Source organism: Nicotiana tabacum, chromosome 20 (genome assembly GCF_000715075.1).
Source record: "Nicotiana tabacum cultivar K326 chromosome 20, ASM71507v2, whole genome shotgun sequence".
Classification (NCBI taxonomy): domain Eukaryota; kingdom Viridiplantae; phylum Streptophyta; class Magnoliopsida; order Solanales; family Solanaceae; genus Nicotiana; species Nicotiana tabacum.
Genome location: NC_134099.1, coordinates 156,085,971 through 156,109,617, shown reverse-complemented (window position 1 = coordinate 156,109,617; position 23,647 = coordinate 156,085,971). Strand labels below are relative to the sequence as shown.

The following is a 23,647-nucleotide window of genomic DNA, read 5'->3' as shown; positions in this document are numbered from 1 at the left end:
CTAAGCTAACCTCCCCCTCCCCCCTCCCCCTCCCCCCAACCTAAAGGTAGCTTTTGATTTAAAAACATTTAATTACATCGCATTAAAATTCATTAGGTGAAAGATATAAATATTTGGTGGTTAATGGAACACGAAGTACTTTAGTATTTTATCAAATCAAAATACTTTACAAGTATGGGCAAGGCGAACTTTTTTGTTAGCTAGTATTCTTGCATTGTGTCACGACCCATTGAAGACTGCAATGGCACCGGACATCACTGTTAGGCAAGTCAACACTAAATAGTTGATTAAATTATCATTTTAATATTTTGAAATCATAAATTTCCTTCAAAGATGAACTTTACTGAATAATAATAATGGTTTTCAATTTCAATACTGAATATCCCATAGTCATTCTAGAACCCGGTGTTAGAAGTGCATAAGCATTTATTAGCAAATAAAATAAAATACAATAACTGTCCAGAATACAAATTTGGACAGAAAAGAAAATGCAAATACTCTGAAGGAAACTCTGCTGGCTGCGGATCATAACATAAGATACAGCTCACCTAAGTCCCCGTATCAACCACACCATTGTGCCCACAAGGCCACTAGGCATACATGTGTCTGTACAATAAAATGTACACTAAGTGTAGTATGAGTACGAAAATAACGCGTATCCAGTAAATATTCAGTCCAACCTCGAAGAAGTAGTGACGAGAGGTCGACTCCGACACATACTATGGCCAGTAATAATATACCGATAATGTAATTAATTATGGATTTTATAAAAACGAGTGTAAACTCAATAATATGAAACAAGTAAATAATTCTTTTGTTAATAGGATATTTCCAAATTTATTTTCATCATTCATCAATTTACCTCAGGTCAATGAGGAACATCATTTATTATAAATCCCAAGCAATCAATTCAATCGTACGCAAATCATTCTGAGGTCGTACGGCCCGATCTAACATAATATTTAAACTGTGTAGTGCCGAGGATCGAATGACGCAAATCATAGATGCATCTATTTAAATCTGTCGAGGCGTTCGGCCCGTTCCACAACAAGAAAACACAATCAAACAGTTAATCAAGAATTCATCAAGAAGAAATTATCCAAGAAAATGTCAATCCTCTTTAACGGTCAAGAAAACGAAGTTTAACCTTTTAGAAATTCATTTACCAAGTTCGATAAGATTTAAGCAATTTAAATTGACAATAAGGTTACAGATATCGCAAGTATAGCATGTTTTTGGGTCCTAGACTATCCGGACTTAAGCATAATAGTAACTACGCACGGACTCTCGTCACCTTGCGCGTACGTAGCCCCCACAAATAGAAGCATGTATTAATTTAATTCACCTATGAGGTTAATTCCCTCTTACAAGGTTAGAAAGGAGACTTACCTCATTCCAAAATTTCATAATCGGCTCCCAAGCCCTTTCGACAACTCGAACTGATGCCCAACACTTCAAAACTAGTCAATAATTATGCAAACCCATAAATATATACTCAAATACTCATAAGAATTCAATTTATAACAATTTTCAACTCCATTCGAAAAGTCAATAAAGTCAATTCTTGGGCCCATATGCTCATATTCCGAAAATTATTGAAAATAAATATTACCCATAACTCATATGGTCTATATCCAGAAATTCATCCAATTTCGTCCATGAATCGATCCTCAAATCAAGGATTTACCATTTTTCAATTTTGGGGCTCAAAATCCTAATTTTTACAATCCAAACACAGATAAAAATATAAACCAACACAAATAATCAGGAAAAACATCAAAAAAAAAAGTCAGATATTTACCTGCTTGTTGAGACGAGAACAACTCCGTGAAAATCACCTCAAACGGAGCTCTAGAACTCAAGATATACCCAAAATACTAAAATTCTCGCCTTCGCGAAGAGAAATTTTTCGCGTTGACGGTCAACCCAGAAATCTTTTTTCGCGTTTGCGGAACCTCTCTCGCATTCGCGAAGAACAAATCTTCGCACTAAAAACCAGCAATTTTGTTCGATACTGAAATGGGCATAACTCTCTCATATGATATCGAAATTTGACGATTCTTATGCTATGCCTCTGTAATTAAGATACGGATCTAATGGATCAATCCAATCACAAATCAAAGGTCGTTTGCTCAATATAGTATCCTTTATGTCCAAAGAAACGATGCCGAAACATCAAATAAGAGCGCGACACAACCCAAACACCTCTGAAACATACACAAGGCCCCTGAGACCCGTCCAATCACACAAACCAGTCCCATAATATAACACGGACCTGCTCGAGCCTCATATCAAATCAAACAATATCAAAATCATGAATCGCCCCCCAATTCAAGCTTAAAGAACTTTAGAACTTTAAACGTCTACATTCGATGCCGAAACCTATCAAATCACGTCCGATTGACCTCAAATTTTGTACACAAGTCTCATTCTACATTATTGACCTACTCCAACTTTCGGAATTGGAATATGACCTTGATATCAAAAAGTGCACTCCCAATCAAACTTCTAAAAAACCTTCAAATTTCTAGCTTTCGCCAAATGACCCCGACATGACCTACGGACCTCCAAATCCACTTTCGGACGCGCTTCTAATACCAGAATCACGATATGGAGCTATTCTCAGATTCAGAATCCCAAACGGACATCGATAGCATTGAAATACACTTCAACCCAATTTATGAAATCCTTCCCAAAATGCTAACTTCCACAATTGGCGTCAAAACACTCTCCGGTCATCCAAAATCCGATCCGAACATACGCCCAAGTCCGAAATCATCATAGGAACCAGTTGGATCCTTCAAATCCTGATTCTGAGGTCGTTTACTCAAAACTCTAACCTTAGCCAACTCTTCCAACTTAAAGCATCCAATGTGAGAATTTATTTCCAAATCAACTCTGAACTTTTCCGAAATTCAATTCCAGCCATGTGTACAAGTCATAATACATTAAGTGAAGCTGCTCATGGCCTCAAACCCCCGAACGACGCTCTAGAGCTCAAAACGACGGTCAGGTCGTCACATATTGTATGGGCAAGTCTAAGTTGTTCAAAGCCGAACTGTAACTGTTAACCGAATCGAAAAACAGCTTATTGGTATCGGGGTAGCGGTTGGTGAACATATTGAAATTTTATAAGTAACAGCTTAAAGGTTTGGGGGTGGATTACTCAATTTCCTTATCGGATAAACCGTTAACCCGTTAAGAATTTTTATGTTTATACTTTTGCCTCTATGTATTTACTTCTCACTTCTCAAGAATTTCGGTGATCTTTCTTTGCCATGTTTATGTTTGTTTTCTTAATTTCTTTTACATAAATTACATTTACCGTAGTATGTATTATGTCGTTTTTCCGTGTCACAGTATTGAGAGTATATGTAAAACTAAGAAAAAAGCTACGCATGTTCATTGTTTATATGTGGATCAATTATTTATAACCTTGAAAAACAATTACGAATTTTCTGTTTATCAAATTTTAAGGTTGTGATTTTGCTTTTGATGAATATAAATCTGAACTGGATCCCGTCGATAGCTATTTATGATATCCACAGCAAATCTCCTTAATTTTCTCAAACATATTTGCTCATCTAGACAGTAGCAGCTTCATTTGAAGTTTGAAGTCAGACAAATTGACAAATTCTCTAGTTCTCTACTTCCTTTTTATAATCTATTTGGTTTAGTTGATATATCGCCCGATAACTACTCAATAATTGTTAATCTAATACTAATCCGTCCTATATCTTATTGAACGGCTAGTGGATTACTATATTTATTAACCGACAACCGATAAGCCGAATCGTTAAACGTAAATAACCGCCTGATAAGCACCTCGGGCAAGTGCACTTGTATTTTTGTAGTCAGCGATGCCTTTTTATTTGAAGGATAATCTTTACCCTTGTATTGTATATGAAAGATAAATAACCTTTTTTTGATTAATACAACACTTCCAAAGAACCTGGAAGAATTTTTTATGATTAAAAAAAAAGTACTTTACATGTCATTAAAACTGATTAGATGAAAGATATAAATTTTTTGTGATTAATGGGACACGAAGTACATTAATATCTTATCAAATCAAATTGTTTTATATGGCATTAAAACTACTAGTTAGGCAAAATATATAAATTGGTGCAATTGGAGTTCGGAAATATTTTCGAAAATACTCAACACGACATTTTTCGTCCATGTAATCATATTTTTCAGTTTAAATCTGCAGAGTTGATATTTTGTTCAGTAAGTAGTATTTTTACACTCTTATATATTATTATAATGTTTCTATACATTTATACCGTAAAAGTGTAAAATATATTATCTTGTATAAAAGTATATAACAATGTAAAATGGTATATTACACGTTTCTAACTATAGAGATGAATTAACTTCTTCGACGATTTCATAACGAATAACAAGTAATGAGGCACAAAATTTACGTAGTTTAGTCAATGAGGCCTAGTCGATAGGCAGAAAGGAGCAATTTCACTATAGTAAAAAGTACTTAAAAGAGAGTACAAGATTTAATCAATCTCAAAATATCTCGAAAGAGTAACCTCAAAATAACAGACTAAACAAGATGTTCATACTAATATTTCCCAACACCTAACTCCCTCGCTAATTCCTACATCTATAAATAGAAATAGACGACATAACAGGATAGATAAATGCTTCTCTCGATCTGTCCCTGTATGTGTATCGTTTTAAAGCCACGTTAACAACGATAAAACGCTATATAAAGAGAGGCCATGCAAATTAAACAGTGTATTCATCCCACTACTACCAGAAACAGCTGAGGGTTCTTCAAAAACTTCCTCTCGCCACCTAAAAACCTAGCAAATCACTCTTTTTTCCAGCAATAATGGCCACTGTTAAGGAAATTCGCAGGGAACAACGGGCCGAGGGGCCAGCCACTGTCTTGGCCATTGGAACAGCCAATCCTACCAATTGTTTTGATCAAAACACTTATCCTGACTATTTTTTTCGTGTCACTAACAGTGAGCATAAAACTGAGCTTAAGGAGAAGTTTAAGCGCATGTGTAAGTGTTTAACCAAAAATCTGAGTCTTTGGTCAAAGCTAAAAAGAAATTCAGGTTACTGATAATCAAGAGACAAAAATAAAATACTTTTGAGAATGATGGTAAAACAGCAAATAGTTTTGTATTTCAATGAATTCTCAATAGTATTCCGTGTCCTTACAAATGATGATACTTCTTCCTTTTATAGATAATTCTAGGTAAAGGAATGAAGCCTCAGCTTTAATGATATAATTATGAGTAATAAATGACACTAAATAAGCCGTTATACAATCATTCCTATTAAATACCAATTTTCTAACGTATCAAGTATTTAATAATGAATTTGGACTCCTTTCTGTCATCAGATCTTTGTCTTTAATGTCTTCTAATCTGTTGGCTGTAAATAATTTAAATTGGTACGAGACTCGTATCTATACTTCGTCTCGTGCCTATTTAAATTCTTCTTCCAGTGGTTGTCTCCATCCGTGCCTATTTAAATTCTTCTTCCCATGGCTGTCTCCATCCGTGCCTCTTAGTCAATTGTTGCGCTTTGACCATTTAACTAAACCACGTGTCATGCCACATCATCTTTAATATAAACTCAGTTTTTTCCCAATACAGATAGTCCCCCCACTTTCCATTTATTTATCAATTAAATAATTGAGAAGTGGATCTTCATAAAAAAAGAATTTTTGCCACAATTAATGCTTATGATAGTATTAACGCCTCAGTAGTCTTTTCCATTTAATGTTCTGCCCATGTGTCATTTTCTGATTGATTCCGCTATTTACCCCCTTTTTCGAGACTTCTTCATTCTTACTATTCACGAAGTGATAGCTGCCTTTATTATAGGCTTTCCATCATTACACTTCTAAGGTTGGCGGTTCCCATTATATACATAACTTTTTCTTCCTTTGTCTTCTTCACGAATCTTCAGCAAACATTCTTCTTTATTTTTACTTTCTTTCGACTTATCCTTCCTAACAATGTCTTCTTCAAACCCTAACCGTAAAAAAGTTCCAATTCTAGACCAATTCCCCAACGCCCCTGTTAGACACAGAAGAGGCAGAGGAGGTAGGCTTCGAACAGGGTTAGAATCTACTCGAGGCGGCTCCTCTGGTTCTTCTTCAAGGAGTTCTATCCCAAAGGCCCCCTCTTCTAAAAGTAGAAAAATTCTTGATTCTTCTCAAGAACCCTCAGTTGATGAGATAGTTCCCAGCGATTTGTCTTTTGAAAGTGACAAAACGTCTCTTCAAAAACAAATTGCAAATTTAGAAAAAGCCGATACTTACCCTACAATAGTAACCGAGCTTACAATCCCCACCATAAGAAAAGATTGTAACTGGAAGGATAGTCTTCGAATGTCAATTCCTTCCCCAAATCAAAGAATTTTCTCCTTTAGAAGTGGGTATTCTTTTGTTTAGACTTACCCCTTAACTTTAGGTTTTAATCCTCCGATTGACCCAGTTATTCTTGATTTTTGCCGTTTCTTTACAATTTGTTTGGCCCAAATCGGTCCACTAGTGTGGAGAACATTGGCTTGTTTGAGATACTTATCCTCCAAAGCCAATGTCAATTTCACCTTCTCTCACCTCATTCATCTATACCACCCTAACTTAATACGCCATGGGGTTTTTACCTTAACTGCAAGGAGCAAAAAAGTTCTGGTAAATCCTAAAGATGACAAAGATCGTGGATGGTATATCTGTTACGTTGCTGTTCGTACGGTGGACTTGATTGGCGAAACAAATACTCCCTTTCCTGAGAAGTGGAATTTTGAAGGTAGGTTTCCTTTTATTTACCGTACCTACTTTTGAGAATTTCAAAAGAAATTTTGTTTTTAACCTCGTCTCTTCTTGGTTTTTTATAGCAACCATGGGAGATGTGGAACCTATTCCCAACTTCCGTGGTTGGGTAGACTCACTTTTGAAGATTGCTTCTAGGGAGCAAAGAACTTGGAAATCAATTTCTTCCTTACATGGCTGGAAGGTCAAAACACATGGTATGCCCCTTTTTATATGTTTTTTTTTACATGTTAAGCATTTTTTCCTCAATTTTGATCATGTATATCCATCCTTTAATCAGGATTTGGCGTTAGAGGAATGACGGCTGAAGTAGCTATGGCCATTCGCATGTCTGCGAATGCTGCTCTTGATTTGGATAAGGCTCGAGCCTTGCTGCCAAAAAGGAAAGCTATAAAGGAAAGTTCTGAAGAAGAAGAGGAGGGTACCTCCCTAATTACCAGGCCAAGGGTCAGGAGGCGAATAATCATTGATGATGAAATTGAAGACACTCCTGCTCGAACCTCCACCACCGAGCCTGTTTTGATTCATTCTGACGAGGACACCGAACCAAGAGATAATAATGAGTCAATTCAGCATCTTTTTGATAGTGGTTTCGGGAGTGGCAAGCTCGGACCTGTTTTTGATGAAGCTCCTCTTTCCTCATTCGTTCCTATTCCTCCATTCCTCTGCCAACTGTAAGTATTTCTTTACCAGTTTTGACGACTTCCGTTCTTTTGCCAGTTTCTATCGCTCCTATGTCCGTTCCCTTGGCAGTTTCTACTGCACCTGCTTCCGCTCCTGCGTTGGTTTCTACATCTTCTCCTTCCATTCATGTTTCTACATCTTCTCCTTCCATTCCTTCCATTGCTCCTCTTCCCTCTGTTCATCGTACAGAGACGGGTTCTAGCAGTGGAAGTATGACTATGAGAAGTGTTACTCTGGAAGTTCCTGCCAATCATAGCCTCTTGAGAAAGACTGGTAGAGCCGATGTTTGGCTTGAGCCCCTCATTGGAGATATTGAGAAGAAGAAGATGGAGAGCCATAGCTGCTTGACTCTGATGAATGACATAGTTCATTCTACTTTGAAGGTATTTTTCCTCTTCTTACCAACAAGTTTTTTTTTTTTAATTATCTTCAATCCCTCATTTCTATGAGTTGTCTCTGTAGGCTAACCTCATTGGTACGGAATTAATGGGAAGAATTTCCCTTCTGGAAAGAAAAGCCCGTGAGTCTGAAAAAACTGTCCACGAGGCCGAAGAAATAGCCAGGGGAGCCCAGCTTGAAGCAGCCAATTGGAAAGAACAGTTTGAGAATGCTCAAGGGACCATAGAGGAGTTGCAAGAAAATAAAAACCTCCTGGAGCAGCAAAACCGTGGTTTGACTTCTGAACTGGCAACTGCCAAGGCTTCTTCAAGCCAATTTAAAAGAGACAAAGAGCTTTTGGAATGCTCTTTGTCAGGACAATTATCCAAGGCTAGTGAAGAAGTTAGGGAGCTTAAGGCACTTTTGGCTAAGAAAGAAGAGTATGCAGGAGAGTTAGTGCAAAGCTTGACTCAAGCTCAGGCTGACTTACAGACCTCCTCTGACGAGATTCATGCCTTGAAGAGTTCTCATGCCTCTCTTGAAGCTTCCCTTGATTCCCATTTAGCTGAGCACCAAATCTTAAAAAACGATCTTGCTATGTGGGAAAAGGAATATGGACTTCTGGAGGAGAACTTCAACATAGAGGTGAGTTGGGCTTTCCTGAAATCTCGCCGTGATGCTTTGACGGAAGCTGCTCAGGAAGGTTTTGACTTGCAGTCTAAACTGGCCAAAATCATAGATACCATCGAGAAAAGTCAACAATCTACTGATACTCCTTCTCATGTACTTGAAGCTCCTGGAACGGAAGAACTTTTAAATGAAGAAGTGGCTACTGCAGCAATTAGGGTTGCAATTCCTGCTCCCGAGGGTGAAACTTCTGATGCTCCAAACCCTTCAGTGACTAGATAAAAATGAAATTGCTGTAAAGGATCTTTTGATGAAGTCCCCAGTTATCATAATGGGGCATTTGTAAAAAACAAATGCTTTGTTGACTAAGTTTGTACTTAGTTTTTTTATATTAAGAAGTTTTATCGGTACTTCTGCATATTCTATTCTTGCCTATTTATCTAGGACTCATGGAATAGCTTAGCATTTTTATCCTTTTAAAATGCTTTATGATTCTTCTCATGGATTATCAACATGAGGCTTATAAAAGAGGGCCCTTTTATTTTATCGACACTTAATGAAGAAGACGTCTCAACTTCATAATGGTGTTATAATACGATGAAAGAAATAGGAAAACACACGTTTTGTATGAAACAACTTTGGTAAGTTTTTATTCATAAACTTTAACAAGTGTTTGACTGTTACATGTATTACAATACATCTACAACTTTCTCGTAACTGTTTTTCTTGTAACAAATTTATACATAACATAGAATAAACAAGGTTTTTCTTCATAACATGTTTCAGTACATAGTCATGACCCTATCTTTATATATTAAGAAGGGTTTGAAAGATGACTTTGCTTATGAGTTTTGAGAGATGACTCTGTTATTCTCATAACCGCTGAAGACTTCGTAACTTTTACTCAACACTTGACTCTGTTGTTCGATATTCGTATCTGCATTTCTACACGTATCTGTGTACAGTATTGTAGTCCCCCAAGTGTTTGAGCGGTGAAGTATGAAGCCTCGAGCACTTGTTTATTTCTTTTACTTTGGCCTTTTTCCTGAAACAGAAAGATATACGGGACTCGAAGGTGCGATTATAGATGAAGACTGCCTAACTCGTGTGTATTTCCATCAGATTAATTGTAACCCTGGGCTAGGAATTTAAGAATACTCCATTTTGCCTTGCAGGTTGTGACTCATCATTTGGCACGAGTTAGGGTATTTTGCCTAGCATCTAAAATCATTAGTAAAATATTAATAATCCAAGAGAGAAATTTTAACATGATGATACCTGACCGTAGGTACTTTCTCAAAAGTAATATCTTTTTAAGTGGACGGCATTCCAATGTGAGGGTAAAACTTTACCGTCCATTGTCTCCAACTGGTATGCTCCTTTTCCCGCAATGCCACGGACTTTGTACGGTCCTTCCCATGTTGGACTTAGCTTTCCTGAGTTAGTAGCCTTTGCAGATTGGAACACCTTTTTAAGCACGAAGTCCCCAATTTTGAAAAATTTGAGGCGTGCTTTCCTATTGTAATATCGTTCAATTACTTGCTTTTGTGTTGCCGTCCTTATCAATGCAGCTTCTTTTCTCCCTTCAAGTAAATCTAGGCTAACCCGCATCTCTTCATCATTAGATTTCTCCGTTGCCTGATCGTACCGTGTGCTTGGCTCACCTATTTCAACTGGAATTAAGGCTTCCTCACCATAAACCATTGAAAATGGTGTTTCTCCAGTGCCTGTTTTGGTCGTTGTACGATAAGCCCATAATACTCCAGGTAACACCTCAGGCCAATTACCTTTTGAATCCTGTAACCTCTTCTTCAAGTTGTTTATAATGACTTTGTTAGTAGATTCTTCTTGTCCATTACCTACTGGATGGTATGGCGTAGACGTTATTCTTTTGATCTGCCAACTTCGAAGAAATTCTGTGATTTGAGCTCCAATGAATTGTGGTCCATTGTCACACACGATCTCCTTTGGTGCTCCAAAGCGGCATATTATATTTTGCCATATGAAGTCTTTAACTTCTTTCTCTCGTACCTGTTTAAATGCCCCTGCTTCTACCTATTTAGTGAAATAATCTGTAAGTACAAGTAGAAACTTTACCTGACCTTTTGCTTGTGGAAGTGGACCTACGATATCCATTCCCCATTTCATAAAGGGCCATGGGGCTATAACAGGATGTAGTAACTCAGCTGGTCTGTGCATATTATTGCCGTACCTTTGACATTTATCACATTTGGACACGAAACTGGTTGCCTCTTCTTCCATCTTAGGCCAATAATATCCTGTGCGAATTAATGTTCTTACCAGTGACCGTCCCCCTACGTGATTCCCACAATGTCCTTCGTGTACTTCTCTCATCACATATTCTGTTTGAGAGGGTCCGAGACATCTTGCTAGTGGTCCACCGAACATCTTTCGATAAAGATTTCCTTGATATAAACAATATCGAGCATCTTTTTTGCGAAGCGCGTGAGCCTTTCCTTTGTCATTAGGCACGGTACCGTGCTGTAAAAAGGCAATAATTTCGTTTCTCCAATCCCATGTTAGATGATTAAAATTTACCTCGCTTTTATCAGATTCGAGAACGGAATGAAATAGATGTATGACTGAAGCATTTGTATTGTTTGCTACGTCTGTTGCAGATGCGAGATTTGCTAAAGCATCTGCCTCTACATTCTCATCTCTTGGGATCTGCACTACTTTCCAAGTTTGGAATTGCTTTATTAACTCCCGTACCTTTGCAAAGTACTCTTGCATTCGTGCCTCTCTGGCTATATAAGTCCCCAGCATTTGATTAACCACGAGTTGAGAATCACTCTTGATTATAATCTGTGTTATGCCGAGTTCTCGTGCCAATTCTAAACCTGCAATTATAGCCTCATACTCTGCTTCATTGTTAGTTATAGAATGACATTTTATAGCCTGTCTAATAGTCTCACCCGCAGGTGGTACGAGGACTATTCCTAGGCCTCTGCCCCTTTTACATTAGATGAACCGTCAGTGAATAAAACCCAAGTCCTCGGGTTCGCACCATTAAAAACTAGTAATTCTTTTTCTGCTTCTAAATGCATCCCCTGGCTAAAATCAACCACGAAATTAGCTAGTAATTGAGACTTTATAGCGGTCCTGGGTTGATAAACAACTTCATATTCATTTAATTCTATATCCCATTTTGCTAATCTTCCTGAAAGTTCGTGTTTATGCAAAATATTTTGAAGCGGAAAAGCAGTAACTACATTAATGGGATGATATTGAAAATAAGGTCTTAATTTTCTAGATGCCATGATCAAAGCTAATGCTAATTTTTCTAGCTGTGGGTATCGTGTCTCAGCTTCCAATAAGGACTTACTTACATAATAAATAGGATATTGTTTACCTTGGTCCTCGCGGACTAAAACAGCACTCACTGCGACTTCAGATACGGCCAGATAAATGAGAAGTTTTTCCCCCACCTTTGGTTTTGCCAACAACGGTTGTTTTGACAAATAAGCTTTCAAATTTCTAAGGGCTTGTTGACGATCTTCATTCCATTCAAAATGATCTTGCTTTTTAAGTGCAGAGAAAAACTTAAAACACCTTTCTGAGGATTTGAAAATAAATCTCCCCAAAGCTGCAATTCTTCCCGTTAATCTTTGTACTTCCTTTTTATTAGTAAGGATATCAGGGATTTCTTCTATTGCTTTGATCTGAGAAGGATTCACTTCAATACCACGATTAGAAATAAGAAAACCCAAAAACTTACCTGATGCAACTCCAAATGCACATTTTTCTGGGTTGAGTTTCATATTAAATTTTTGCAAAATTTCAAACGTAACAGATAGATGAGAAATATGATCATGAGATTGCTGGGTTTTGACGAGCATATCGTCTATATATACCTCCATTGTTTTCCCTAAATGTTCTTGGAACATTTTGGTGACCAACCTTTGATAGTTTGCCCCAGCATTTTTGAGACCAAAGGGCATTACTTTATAACAGTAAGTCCCCCTGTCTGTGATGAAAGAAGTTTTTTCTTCATCACCAGGATCCATTTTAATTTGATTATATCCCGAGTATGCATCTAAAAACTTAAAAGTTCATGACCTGCGGTTGCATCAATTAGTTGGTCTATATGCGGTAAGGGAAAGGAATCTTTTGGACAAGCTTTATTTAAATCGGTATAATCCACACAAACACGCCACTTACCATTTTTCTTGGGTACGACCACCGTGTTAGCTAACCAAGTAGGATACTTTATCCGATTTTTAATAATTTTTGGACTTCATCCTGAATCACCTGGTTCTTGTAAGCACCTTGCTTTCGTTTCTTTTGCTTTATTGGTGTGAAAGAAGGGTCCTCATTGAGTTTGTGAGTCATCACATTCGGTGGTATCCCTGTCATATCAGCGTGGGACCAAGCAAAGCAGTCTAAGTTAGCTTTTAAAAATTCGATTATCATACCTCGCATGTTTAAGCTTAAATTGGCCCCGACATAAACCTTCCGTTCAGGCCATTGATCAAATAACATCACTGCCTCAAGCTCTTCAATTGTCGTTTTGATGCTTTCATTTTCTTCAGGTTCCTAAATTGTGTCAGGCCTTGAGTCCAAATCTGTCTTTTCTTGTTCAGTTGAAGTTTGATCTTTTTTACCTTCAACTGTTTCCTGTAATTGCTATTTTGCTTTATTTACGGCGCTCGTACTTGTTACAGCGTTGACACTTCTAGCCATCTGCTGATCCCCACGAATTTGGCAAATTCCCCATGGTGATGGGAATTTAATAACCTGATGTAGAGTTGATGGGACAGCATCCATATCGTGTATCCATGGTCTCCCCATGATCATATTGTAGGCCATTTCCATATCAACTACTTGAAATTTAGTTTCCTTCACAACACACATAGCAAAAGTTGTTAGAATTACCTCACCTTTTGTTACTACACTTGAATTGTCGAAGCCTGACAAGGTGTGCGCCTTGGGTATCATTTTGTCTTCAGCTTGCATTTCCCGTAGTACCCTTAGTAATATAATATTTACAGAACTCCCTGGATCAATCAAAACTCGTTTTACATTAGTATCATGTACAAGTAAAGATATTACCAGTGCGTCATTATGTGGAGTTGTCACTCCTTCGGTATCTGCGTCATCGAACGAAATACTTTCATTTTCAAGGACCTGCCGCACCCGTTTCCCGTGTGTAATTGTTACCTTAGAAACCTTGTTGGAGGCTGTGTAGGTTATGCCGTGAATATCTTCTCCCCCGCTTATGACATTCACTGTCCTCTTGGGTGAAGGAGGTTGTGGTGGCTCTTGCCTGTTTTTCATATAAGCTTGTTTTCCTTTCTCACTAAATAACTCAGTGAGGTACCCTTGCTTCAATAGATGATCCACTTCACTCTGCAGGAATCTACATTTTGAAGTTTTGTGCCCGTGATCGTTGTGGAATTCGCACCAATGATCTGGATTGCGTCTATTTGGATTTGACCGCATCTCTTTTGGCCACCGTACCTTATCTCCCATGCTTCTGAAAACAACTACGAGCTCGGAGGTAGAGACATTAAAATTATATCCGCCGAATCGTGCCTTTAAACTTTTGTCATCATCTCGTGATTCTTGTCTGTTCCGATCATTCCTGAACTTTGAAGAAGAGCCAGAATCCCGGTTCCTCGATTTTTGATCATATTGCTGGCTATCTTGTTTCGACCGTGGGTCATTTCCTGCAGGTCCCATATATGGATCGTACCTGTTTTTACCTGATCTTTTTTCGGTTTCTGATCTTCGGGGACCGCCCCTTTCTTCATGATGAAACTTAGGTACGGTATCTTCTTCAATTCGCAGCTTCGTACTATACCTGTTGTAAACATCATTCCACGTGGTTGCAGGAAATTCTCGAAGGCTTTCTTTGAGTCGTCTCGTGGCTTCAGAACTTTTGTCATTTAAATTACTTGCAAAGGCTATTGCAGCCCAATTGTCACACACACGAGGTAGAGTCATTCTTTCACGCTGGAATCTATCAACAAAGTTTCTAAGCAGCTCTGAATCCCCTTGTTTGATTTTGAAAATATCTTCCATTCTTTTCTCAACCTTTTGTGCTCCCGAATATGCTTTAATAAAAGAATATGCAAAAGAATTAATAGAATTTTCAGATAAAAGAGAATACCAGGTTAATGCACCCTTGGTGAGTGTTTCTCCAAATTTCTTGACCAATACTGATTAAATTTCTTGTTTGGTCAAGTCGTTGCCTTTTACGCCTGTTGTAAATGCAGTCACGTGGTCACGTGGGTCTGTAGTACCATCATATTTCGGGATGTCAGGCATTTTGAACTTTTTCGGAATTGGAAGGGGAGCAGCACTAGGCTTCCATGGTTGTTGTGAGTATTTGTCCATGTCTACTCCTTTTATTACAGGCGGAACTCCAGGGATTTGTTCAATACGCTCATTTTGTTCCTTAATCTGTTTCTGCAAGGTTAGTACTAAATTTTGCAAATATGAATTATTTGAATTACCTGGTCCCCCTTCCTGTGGTTCACTGGGGGTTGCTCCGTTTCCAGAATTATCAAGACCAGAATGGGGATTCTCCAATGTATTATTATTAGGAGTTGGTGTGGGTGGTGCAGCAGGCAATCGACTAACAAGTGCCTGAAGAGCTTTGCCGACCTGTGCATCAATTAGCTTTTGTAAAGCTTCAGTTGTAACTCCTTCAAAATGTTCAGATTGCTCTTGTTGATCAGCACGGGATTCAGTAACATGAGTGCCTTCACAAGATTGACGTGGTGAATTTAGAGGAGAGGGAACCACGTCATCTTGATTTTGATGTATTTGATTCTCATGGTTTCCCAATGTGTTATTAATGTTGTTGTCGGTGTTGTTGTTTGACATGGTGACGACAATAGATAAGATATAGCTTAAAAGAAAAGATTATCATATTCCTGGTAACGGAACCAATTTGTTTAACCAAAAATCTGAGTCTTTGGTCAAAGCTAAAAAGAAATTCGGGTTACTGATAATCAAGAGACAAAAATAAAATACTTTTGAGAATGATGGTAAAACAACAAATAGTTTTGTATTTCAATGAATTCTCAATAGTATTCTGTGTCCTTACAAATGATGATACTTCTTCCTTTTATAGATAATTCTAGGTAAAGGAATGAAGCCTCAGCTTTAATGATATAATTATGAGTAATAAATGACATTAAATAAGCCGTTATACAATCATTCCTATTAAATACGAATTTTCTAACGTATCAAGTATTTAATAATGAATTTGGACTCCTTTCTGTCATCAGATCTTTGTCTTTAATGCCTTCTAATCCGTGTAAATAATTTAAATTGGTACGAGACTCGTATCTATACTTTGTCTCGTGCCTATTTAAATTCTTCTTCCTGTGGCTGTCATTCGTGCCTATTTAAATTCTTCTTCCCGTGGTTGTCTCCATCCGTGCCTCTTAGTCAATTGTTGCGCTTTGACCATTTAACTAAACCACGTGTCATGCCACATCATCTTTAATATAAACTCAGTTTTTTCCCAATACAGTAAAATATTCCAATTTAGATTTTGTTATCTTCACTTCACAATATCAATAATTCCAAGTGTTTTTCGGTTAAGGTTATTTTTTTCTTTTTTGTTATGCATCGGACTTTGGTCTTTATGCAAAATATATCAAAAATAGTTTTATGCATTTATTTAAAGTCAATAGCTTTTAGCTTTTCCTCTTTGTCGATGTAAATGAAACCAATTAATCTAAGAAAAGATAAGAGTTCATCTGTACTTATAAAACTTTTAGGCTTTACTTACACTGGAAAGTCTCTAAGTGACGAGAATTTTTTTTTTGAAGATCCTGAGTTATATGCATTGTTAATTTTGAATCTTCATTATTGAGACAAATTACCTAATATACCGAAGCAACGGGTAAATATGCGTTCACTTACTATTGTTGGATCGATATTTGTACGCATGCATATCTCTTTATCGTCTCTCTCTTTCTATATATATATATATATATTACTATTGTTGGATCGATATCTGTATGCATGCATGTCTCTTTATCGTCTCTCTTTCTATATATATATATTACTATTGTTGGATCGATATCTATATGCATGCATGTCTTTTTATCGTCTCTCTCTTTCTCTCTATATATATATATGATCTCACACAAAGATAAAATGTTTGGGGGGGGGGAGGGGGAATAGACGCATTTGACTAGCTTTATGTATTGCTTGAAGATTTTGGAGTAAGCATTTGGATTCTTTTTGCCACCACTTTCACCTGCAAGAAAGAAATATATCTTCAACTAAATCAATATAAGCATTAAATTTCAACACTTTAAAACGTACCTTAGGAGCATGTTAATTGAACCTTGCACCTTAGAGAAATTTTGGCTTACATTTTTCATATGTTGCAGGTGACGGAACAATGATAAAAAGGAGGTATTTTCACTTAACTGAGGAAATCTTGGCAAAAAATCCCAATTTTTGTGAATACAAAGCATCTTCGTTTAATGCTAGGCAAGATATAGCAATTGTTGAAGTGCCAAAACTTGGCCAAAAAGCCGCAGAAAAAGCCATCAAAGAATGGGGTCAGTCCAAATCCAAGATCACTCATTTAGTCTTTTGCACCACTAGTGGTGTGGATATTCCTGGTGCTGACTGTTAGTAAAATAAGAATAACGACCACAGATTAGAAGGCTTAAAACACGTACGGAACGCTTTCCTAAAAGCGATATTTGCACCCTCTCCTCTGCGAGATTGCTATGGGATTATTGACAAATAGCTATAGTGGATATGACAAGCCTATGACTTTCTACACTAAGCAAATAGTGGAGAAATTCTATTGGAAAGCAAGAACTATGAAACTTGATCTTTACAAGTTGGAGAAGGAAAAAATATTTTGCAGAAAGTTGTAAAAGAACTCTCTGTAAAATAACGTTTTTTAAATTCAATATTCTTTGAAAGAGAAAATCAGTTTCTTTATATAGACAAAACAGTTATAAAGGGAACGGACATATCCATTCAAGAAAAGACACCCTTTCATTCAAACTTTTGAACTTTTAAAACATTAATAGTAATTATATTTAAACAATAAATTCTAACAATCCCCCACTTGTTTTAATATAAATAAAGACTTAAAATCAAGTTATGTCTATGCATAGAGTAATGTATCTTTCGATTTGAACATTACCTTACTATAATATCACAAGATGAAATCGAAATCGCATGTAGCATAATAGCTTTGAACATGCCATTTTTTGTGATAACATCGGTAACAATATACACATAAACATTTCGGTTTTGCTTTCCACTCAAAACACGCTTAGCACTTTTATGTCCATGCGCTATCCAAAATTCATGAACATTTAGGAAAGTAACTCTAACTCTCAATTGAAGCGGCACCACTTTGTGAAGTTTTTGCAGTGTATTTGTCACATTTGAGACACTTGTTCCTTGAACTGAACCTCATTAAGAGTTTTATAACGCATCCCTCTTATCTGTGACAACCAGCACTAGTATATCTCTTACTTGAGTACTGAAAACGTCCACTTATCAATAACTTGTTATTACCCTTTGAACCCAAAACTACTCATTTCATAGTGTTAGGTAGGGTTGCCGTTATTGGTAGACTTAATTAAAGAGTTTTAACCCAATCAAACTCGAAGTCGTTTTCACTGACTCCCTTGTAAGAGGTTTAGTAAATGGATCAGCCAAATTACTTTTTGACTTTACAAATGTGAGAGAGATAATTCCATCTTTAATTAATTTTCTCACATAATCATGTCGGAGACTTATATGCCTTGACTTTCCATTATATATATTGCTATAAGCTCGAACTAGGGTGGCTTGACTATCACAATGAATTGAAATTGAGCTCATACTTTTTGAGATCAATGGAATTTCTAAAAGAAAATCCCTCAACCACTCAGCTTCTTTTCCTGCTTCTACTAATGCAACAAATTCTGACTCCATGGTTGAATGTGTTATACAAGTTTGTTTCTTGGATTTCCAAGAAATTGCACCTCCACCTAAGGTGAACACCCAACCAGTTGTAGATTTATTGTCTCCTAAACTCGATATCCAATGTGCGTCAGTATATCCTTCTAAAATAGCAGGAAACTTTGAGTATTGAATACAAAAATCTTTGGTTTTCTTAAGAAAACCAAGAACTCGCTCAATGGCTTTCCAGTGATCAATACTAGGATTGCTAGTAAATCTGCTTAATTTATTAATTGCAAATGCATGTTTGGTCTTGTGCATTATGTAGCATACATTAGACTTCCAATAGCGCTTGCATACTCAAGTTGAGCCACAACTCTTCCTTCATTCTTGATTAACTTGATGCTTGGATCAAATGGGTATTAACCTCTTTTATGTTTAAGTGACTAAATTTATTTAGTACTTTCTCAATGTAATGAGATTGACTCAATACGTATCCCCCACTATTTCTTTTAATCTTGATACCCAATCTGGTATCAACTTGTTCAAGATCCTTCATCTTGAATGAGGAAGATAGAAACCTTTTCGTTTCTATAATTCCATTCATATCATTGCTGACAATTAACATGTCATCAACATATAAACAAACTAACACAAAATAATTACTACATATCTTAGTATAAACACACTTATCAACTATATTATGTCTAAAGCCAAATGATAAAATTGCTTTATCAAATTTCTCGTGCCATTGTTTAGGGGCTTGTTTCAGTCCATACAAAGTCTTGACAAGTTTACAAACTTTATGTTCATTTTTCGGTAGAACGAACCCTTCGGGTTGTTCCATATAGACCTCCTCCTCGAGATCACCATTTAAGAATGCCGTTTTGACATCCATTTGATGAACATGTAGGTTATAAATAGAGGCTAAAGCAAATATAATTCTAATTGAAGTAATTCTTGCTACCGGTGCGTATGTATCAAAATAATCAATTCCTTCTTTTTGTCGAAAACCCTTAGCGACTAACCTAGATTTGTAAGTATGTAAAGTCCCATCAGTATGATACTTTCTCCGAAACACTCCACTTACAACCGATAGGTTTAGAAGTTTGAGGCAAATCAACAAGTTCCCAAACGTGGTTTGACATTATTGAATCCATTTCATCTTTAACAGCATCTTTCCAAAAAGCCACATCTCTAGAAGCCATAGCTTCTTTATAAGATTTAGGATCATCTTCCACTTGAAGAATAATTGGAGTCGTTCTCACAACTATATCTCTATTACCTTCAACAAGATTAAAAGAAATACGTTGAGAGTCAACCTCATCTGATCCAAGTATTTTAGTCTTTCGAATTCTAGTGCTTCTCCTTTGTTCACAAGATTGATCATTAACTTCCTATGAAGTAGATTGCTTAACGATCCTTTGAGATGTTTTTTCCAATGTTACCTCAGTTGATGGAGATTGACATCTTCTGCCCGAAGTTAAAAGATATTCAAAAAATTCCACATCTCTAGATTCAATAATGACATTCGACTCTAAATTAAGAAGTCGATAAGCTTTGCTATTTGAGGCATAACCTACAAATGCACACTTGATCCCTCTAGGACCCAACTTGATGCGATTTGGATCATTGTTTTTGCAATATGCAAGACACCCCCACACTTTAAAATATCCTATATTAGGCTTTCTTTCCTTCCAAAATTCATATGGAGTAATTTGATTTTTCTTCATAGGAATCCTATTAAATATGTGACATGTAGCAAGAAGTGCTTCTCCCCACAAATTAAATGGCAATTCAGCATGTAACAACAAAGCATTAACCACTTCTAAATAAGTTCTATTTTTTCTTTCTGCTAATCCATTCTGTTGAGGAGTGCGAGGAGCAGAACATTCATGAATAATACCATTTTCTTCACAAAAAATATTAAATTCTTTAGAAAAATATTCTCCCCCTCTATCACTTCTTAAAACTTTAATTCTTTTTTCTAATTGATTTTCCACTTCAGCCTTATAATTCTTAAAAGTATTAAAAGCTTCATCTTTGTGTCTCAATAAATATACATAAGTATATCTAGAACTATCATCAATAAAAGTTATAAAATATCTATTGTCGCCTCTAGTTAGCATGCCATTTAACTCACATATGTCAAAATGTATCAAAACCTAACAAGTTTGTATTTCGTTCAACACTTTTAAAAGGTTTCTTAGTCAATTTAGATTTAACACACAATTCACATTTTTTAAATTCTTTTACGTCACAGGAAATCAGTCCACTTTTAACCATTCTTTTCATAGTACTTAGGCCAATATGTGCTAATCTATAATGCCATAAAGAAATTGAATCCAACATATAAATAGAAGCATCATTCTTATTATTAATAATAAAACCATCAGTTACAGACAATTTGACCATTCCATCAATAGAATAGCTTTTTCCAACAAAGACACCATTTCGGGACAAAATTAATTTTCCCGATTCAAATACAGATTTAATACCCGATTTATCCAAAAGTACCCCACCAACAAGATTCTGATTCATATCGGGAACATGTAAGACATTGGTAAGAGTAACCATCTTGCCCGAAGTAAATGCAAGTTCGACATTTCCCTTGCCATAAACTTTGGACCTTCCTTCATTTCCCATTTGAATCTCTTGTTCATCACTTACTTCTTTGTAAGTCTTGAAAAGGGACTTGTCGTAGCAAACATGAAATGTGGCACATGTATCATACCACCAACCAGAAACTTTACCTTGTAGGGCATAGATCTCGCTCACAGTAGCAACGATCTCTTCATTTTCTTTTGTTGAATTCACTTCTGGTTTCTGAGTCTTTTTAAATCTGCAATCTCTAGCATAATGGTCAGGTTTTCCACACACATAGCAACCTCCTTGTTTGGACTTCTTGAATTTCTTTTGATCCTTTTTAGGACCGAGAGAAATTCCTTTGCTTTGCTTTTCTTTGTTGGATTTGTTTGAGGGCTTATTCAAAGCATTGGCTTTATAATTGCCATTATAAGAATTTTCATTCTTATCTCTCTCCCTCGATTATAATCGCGCCAACTTGAAAAGATTCGGGAAGTTCAATTCCAGCAACCCTCAACTGATTTACAATAACTTGTAATTCATGCACTTGTGCTAAAATAGGCATATCATCAGAAAATTTGAACTCAAAATACTTTGAAACCAGAAACTTTTTGGTACCTTCCTCCTCGGCTTTATACTTGAATTCCAAGGCATTCCATATCTTCTTAGCAGAAGGTTCAACAGTGTAGAGATCATAAAGGCGATCTGAAAGTGCATTGAGAATGTGGCCTCTACACATGATTTCATCTTCCTCCCTCTTTTTTCGTTGTGCCTTGAGTTCTTCAGAATCATCATCCTTTGGCGAAGGAATTGGAGAAAGATTTGGATCAAGCACATAAAAGATCTTCAAAGCAGTAAGCATAAACTTCAATTTGTCCCTCCATCTCGAGAAATTTGCACCATCGAATCGATCAAGACGGACAAAGTCTTGGTTCATGAGTTTGATTGTATCAGTATCCGTGAAAAGTAACACAAGATCAAATTCCTTTTAATTCCTTTGAAATCAACAGAAAAGAAACTAAAAGGAACAATGGTGTTCGAAACAGACAAATCCAAAATGTAACAGAGAACTATGTCCTTCTAACCCGTGATGAAAAAATCAACAACTAGAGAAGAATTTTCTGTTGTGCAGAACAGGAAAAAGTCTAAATATCGCTTTTAGAATGTTAGTAAAATAAGAATAACGACCACAGATTAGAAGGCTTAAAACACGTACGGAACGCTTTCCTAAAAGCGATATTTGCACCCTCTCCTCTGCGAGATTGCTATGGGATTATTGGCAAATAGCTGTAGTGGATATGACAAGCCAATGAATTTCTACACTAAGCAAATAGTGGAGAAATTCTATTGGAAAGCAAGAACTATGAAACTTGATCTTTAGAAGTTGGAGAAGGAAAAAATATTTTGCAGAAAGTTGTAAAAGAACTCTCTGTAAAATAACGTTTTTTAAATTCAATATTCTTTGAAAGAGAAAATCAGTTTCTTTATATAGACAAAACAGTTATAAAGGGAACGGACATATCCATTCAAGAAAAGACACCCTTTCATTCAAACTTTTGAACTTTTAAAACATTAATAGTAATTATATTTAAACAATAAATTCTAACACTGACTACCAACTCACTAAACTTCTTGAACTTAGCCCATTAGTCAAGCGATACATGATGTACCAACAAGGCTGTTTTGGTGGTGGCGCTGCTCTACGATTAGCCAAGGACTCAAAGGTGCTCGCGTCCTTGTTGTTTGCTCAGAATTAATCAATTTGCTCTGTTTCCACGAACCAACTGAAACCGAGTACGAAGTTTTGGTTGGGCAAGCCCTCTTTGGTGATGGTGCATCAGCTGTCATTGTCGGTTCAGATCCAATTATAACTATAGAAACGCCTTTATTTGAGCTTATATTCGCAACTCAAACTCTTCTCCCGGACAGTGGACATGCAATTACTGGTAACCTCAGTGAGGCCGGGTTGATAGCTGAAATACACAAGGATAATCCAATGCTAATATCAACAAACATTGAAAAGATTTTAGAGGAAGTATTCCGGCCTTTGGGTATTTCAGATTGGAACTCCATCTTTTGGGTATCTCATGCAGGTGGTCGTGCAATTTTGGATCAAATTGAAGTAAAATTGGGTCTAAAGACTGAAAAACTCAAGGCTACAAGAAGTGTCATGAGTGAATATGGAAATATGGGCAGTGCTTGTGTTTTTGTTTTTTTTGGGACGAGATGAGGAAAGGCTCTATCAAAGGAGGACTGAGTACCACTGGCGAAGGGCTTGAGTGGGGCGTGCTTTTTGGTTTTGGGCCTGGGCTAACCATTGAGACGGTAGTCCTTCGTAGTGTCCCATGGACAGAACTTCAAGTTTAACAAGTGTTGCCCCTTGCTTATTTCACGGGCAACACATTTTACTTTTGACCTTAAAGATTTTCCAACGGGGCAAGCAGGAGCCAAAAAATCAAGATCATTTGTTTTCAAGGTCTTTGAGGTAACCCTTAGAACCTTTATCTTCAGGTGTGGAAAATCTTTGATGTTGCGGAGTTTGATCAATTGTTTCTTTAGCCCTTAATTTTTTTTTTTTTTTTTTTTGGGGGGGGGGGGGGGGTTTGCTATTATGTATTTGTCTACGTATTTATTATTGTTCTTTAATGATGCCTATAA

General features: G+C 36.7%; 1 pseudogene; it reads left to right on the top strand.

Annotated features, from left to right (window-relative positions):
• Positions 1 to 4,849: 4,849 nt before the first annotated feature.
• LOC107807643 (chalcone synthase G-like) lies at positions 4,850 to 23,472 on the top strand (annotated as a pseudogene).
• The last annotated feature ends 175 nt before the right edge of the window (positions 23,473 to 23,647 follow it).